Raw genomic sequence first — 5000 nt, 5'->3', positions numbered from 1 at the left:
ATATATATATATATATATATATATATATATATATATATATATATATATATATATACACACACACACTCAAACACAAGAGCTGCAGCTCTCGAAATCATACTTGCAATTGTCCAGGGAAAGGCACCTGATACAACTGATAGTTTATTGCTAATGCCGACGTTTCACAACTACACTGTTGCATCTTCAAGGCTGAAATACCGCAAGTTGACTCTCAATAATTATTCATGAAAACATTTATTATAATAACTAATTAAAAACACTACAGCATTATCTCATTTAATATGTTAACGCATTTAAAAATATCTGTGAGACTAAAAGAAGGACCTACCCAGACGGGAGCTGAAACGAAACTATTGAAACAAAGAGAGAAAAACACAAAGCAAACCAAAAATAAAAAAAACAAACAAAAAACAAGGTAACGATAAGGCAAATAGGGCCATCTAGCAATAAACAGTTGAGTAGAAGATGTTTGGGCATTTAATGATGGAACAGTTGATTTTATCATTATGGACTCTAAAGTTGTTAAGTCAGCTGTCCTTCTGTGTTTGTCCTATTATTCGAAAATATTTGTTGTCTACGGATGTTTTTCATAATTTGGAATGGTTCCTTATGTTGGACTGTTCTGGGTTGGATAATGTGCTTCCGGTTCTGAAACTAACTCCTCTATGGCCATCCATGCATACCCTCAGCAGTCTTTTGCGGAAGCAGATCATCTAACCCAGAACAATCCAACATAAGAAACCATTCCAAATTATGTAAAACATCCGTAGACAACAAATATTTTCGAATAATAGGACAAACGCGGAAGGACAACTAGCTTAACAACTTTAGAGTCCATAATGATGCCCACGTGAGTCCCCTGGTTACACCTGGGGCAAGTGTACTTGTAAACAACGTTGAAGTAAACAGCGGACTAACTTGGTCCTTAAGCCTGAATAAGGACCTGATGGTGCAAGGATTTTTTGAGATTAATTTTAGATTCAAGGCAGGCAATTCTCTCTGAAATAAATTTAAAAATTTTTCCTAAAATTATCTTCATATAGGTAAGAGAACATTGCAAACATTTTCATTTTTTGCACAGTGTGGATAGGCATGGGTTTTTCAATTTTTGGTAGGTCCTTCTTTTAGTGTCATGGTGTCACTGATGTTTTTAAATGAGTTAACACTTTAAATGAGATAATATTGTAGTGTTTTTAATTAGTTGTTATAATAAATGTTTTTATGAATAATTATTGAGAGTCAAGTCGCTGCATTTCGGACTTGAAGATGCAACAATGTAGCTGTGAAACGTCGGCATTAGCATAAACTTTGATCAGGTCCGCACCTGGAATTAAGGGATTTCTGACAGCACTTTGGACAAGAAAGAGATTTAAGTGGTTTTACCCCAAAGGCAGTAGTGAGAGAGATTTTAGAGGCGAATTTGTCTATAGTGAATTAATTGATTGATTAGTCCTTATTTCATTGGATTTATTGCATGTAAGATGGCGTATGCATGGGAATATTCTTAATATATATATATATATATATATATATATATATATATATATATATATATATATATATATATATATATATATATATATATATATATATATATATATATATATATATATATATATATATATATATATATATTCCCACATCTTACATGCAATAAATCCCATGGAATAAGGACTAAGCAATCAATTAATTCAATTTAGTATGGTTCACTATAGACAAATTTGCCTCTAAAATCTCTCTCACCACTGCCTTGGGGAAAACCATTTTTCTCTTTCTTGTCCAAAGTGCTGTCAGAAATCCATTAATTCCAGGTGCGGACCCGATCAGAGCTAATTGTTGCCTGAGGCAGGTCAGCTGGCGGGCTGAACATGTGTGTCTCACCATCTTGAAATTGCAGCCACGCTGCCTGCATTTCCATGCGGGCAGAGTGATCACAGCACCATCTAGGAAGAGAAAGAAGTAACTTCCGAAGCTATAAAGGGCCTTGGAGAGAGAAGCTCGCTCTTAGAATTCTGTCGGAGGGCCCCAGCGGACGGATGTCCGTCCCTTGCTCTATTACACTGCCTATTTCCAACACGTGGCTGGTAGTATCAAAAGTAACTTCTGTTGTGAACTAAATCACTTCCCCTCCCTCTCACAGGCCCTCATAAGAAGAGAACTTCAGCTCCTAAAGAAAGGTAAAGCACCAGGATTTAAGGTTTTCGTCAGACACATTCCCTATTCGCCTCCAACTAAGTTCCTTTCTCTTCATAGTGCAATATACCTACAGTGAGACCTGTATTGCTTTTTATTTTCGTGCTGTTTAATTTGCAAAGCATTTACAAGAAGTGTAATGATATTGTAGTCACAGGAATCGAGTTCAGTTTAGGCATCTTCTATGCAATTCCTTGATTCCTTCATTACAGTGCTAGGTTCGGTTGAGTAACCATAGTGTTTTGATTACAGATTGTTTTGATTACAGATTAGGCAACTTGAAGCGGGCAACCCATTTATTCCCTCCAGGAAATTCCCCGTCATTTGCTCTCTCCTAATTACCCCAGAATTACGCTACCATTCTTCTGATGTGTTTTCTTTCGTAAATATAATGAATTAAGTTAAACCCCAGAGTTTATCTAATCACTCCCCTCTTGAAGTAGGCCTTCAGCCATATTTTGTTGTTAGTAATCTTAACTGTCCTCAAGGGCAGAGTCCAGTTTTTGTGGTTATTAAGGTATGTTGCATATCACCCCTAGTATATCCCATTTATCTAGCAAGACCCCAGCTTCAAAATTACATATCCCATTTATCTAGCAAGACCCCAGCTTAGAATTATATATATATATATATATATATATATATATATATATATATATATATATATATATATATATTTATATATATATATATATATATATATATATATATATATATATATATATATATATATATATATATATATATACATATACTATAAATATTATGCCAACACTGCCTCTATTCCAAGAATCCATAGAGATGGATTCTCCTTGAAAAGGATAACTAAGCCCAGGAGTGAGAGGTAGGCCCATAGACTGACTTAAAAGTGTGGAGTTTTTGGGTGTAGTTTGAAAAAGTCAAGCCAGGTAGTAGGATTACGTGATTCACAGGGGAATAGGCATATTAGTAGTCACTCTATATCCTTGCCACAAGACCCATATCCCTGTGCTCTGCTTTTGCTGGTTCTTAATTGTTTTTCCAGGAATGCTGGGTACTCCCTCCTTGAGACGCGCCATTTCTGTGGCTTGAGGGCTTATAGGATGAACAACATCCAAAAATTGGCCGAGAAAGGCAGTTAGCCATCAGACCTCTGACCTGCTAAGTCCTGAATCTCTGTCTGTATCTTCTGGCGCCTCTGCCACCCACTGGTAATAGGTCACAAGCGACCTGGACTACAAGCAGTCCCTTCATTTGTTAATGGAAGACAGTGGATTATCTATCTATTCTTGCAAAGTGCACTTGCAATCTGGATTGCCCAGTAAGTCTGAAATTAGCAATTGAGTACCAGTATACTACTTTTCACTAAATCCCTCATTTCCTTTTCACATAATTCATCTCCCAAAGTAAATCCCTTTCTGATACCAAGTCAATACTAGTGTGTGTGTTCTCCATATAAATTAAGTTTAGTGATGAAATAATCCTTTGCTCAGTGACATAATTACCCCTCCATTGTGACAGATTATTGCAAGTGAGAGAATCTTTCATGAATGAATCCTTATCTGGGAAATCTATTTCCAGAGTCTTGTTATCTTGTCCCTTTTGTGTTTCTGCCACTGACCTACCTGTGAGAAGTTGCCTTAGAAGACAGTTAATTCAACCTTGCTACAAGCAAGCCACCTGCTTCTGCAACTGTTTGCAAGATAGTAAACTGTGCATTCATAAGCCAAGGGTTCCTGTTTACATTACCAATGCATAAATATTTCCCTTCTTTCTCAAAACCAGTACTGTGAATTTGTCTTAGTTTTAGTGTTGCATTTGTCTTGCTGGATTGCATACTAGTCATGATTTATTTTCCCTGACTGAACTGTGTGAAATAAAGTAATTTATTGTAACTGTGGCTTTCATGGTGACCTTTCCTTTTGTTTTAGATGTAATTTTGAGGTAAGTTATTTTTTGTGTTGCATTTTATTACATATTTGGTTCTGGGCAAATGGTCCTTAAGTCCCAGTTCACATTCAGTATTCATTACATCTTTCCATAACCAAACAAATATGTAACAATATATATATATATATATATACATATATATATATATATATATATATATATACATGTATATATATATATATATATATATATATATATATATATATATATATATATATATATATATATATATATATATATATATATATATATATATATATATATCTATCTATATAATATATATATATATCTATATATATATATATATATATATATATATATATATATATATATATACATATACATATACATATAAACATATATAGACAAAATCACGAAGGAAAGAGAAACAATGGAGTGCTGTGAGGCCTTTCGACTGTCGTCCTTTACTTAGCAGACAGAAGAAATATAAAAACAAGTTTACAAAGAAAGCTCATATAAATGATAGATGGGGATTACAAAGGAAAAAATATGTACTTGGAATCCAACACAATTGAAGAATTAGTAAAACTGCCAAAACAGGGTTAAATATTTAAAAGGTTTTACAAAGATTAGGATCAACCGTTCAGAAGCAGGGACAGGGCAATTAAAAGATTGTACAAGGAGCTGACTGACCAGCAAAAAATGTTATAAAAGTATAACTCAGAAATTCTCTTGTTTCTTTCAACAATAACAATTTCTGCAAGATGAACACTTTTACAAATAAAAATCATATTAAACATACAACTACATAGGCAATATATATAAGGTAAACTAATTTGTAATTTAGTCAGTGATTTTATCTTTTAGGTCATTCTTGAACATTTTTCTAATACAGGAGTCCAAATAATACATGCCAG

The sequence above is a fragment of the Macrobrachium rosenbergii genome, chromosome 31 (assembly GCF_040412425.1).
Source record: "Macrobrachium rosenbergii isolate ZJJX-2024 chromosome 31, ASM4041242v1, whole genome shotgun sequence".
Classification (NCBI taxonomy): Eukaryota; Metazoa; Arthropoda; class Malacostraca; order Decapoda; family Palaemonidae; genus Macrobrachium; species Macrobrachium rosenbergii.
This window is presented reverse-complemented; position numbering follows the sequence as displayed.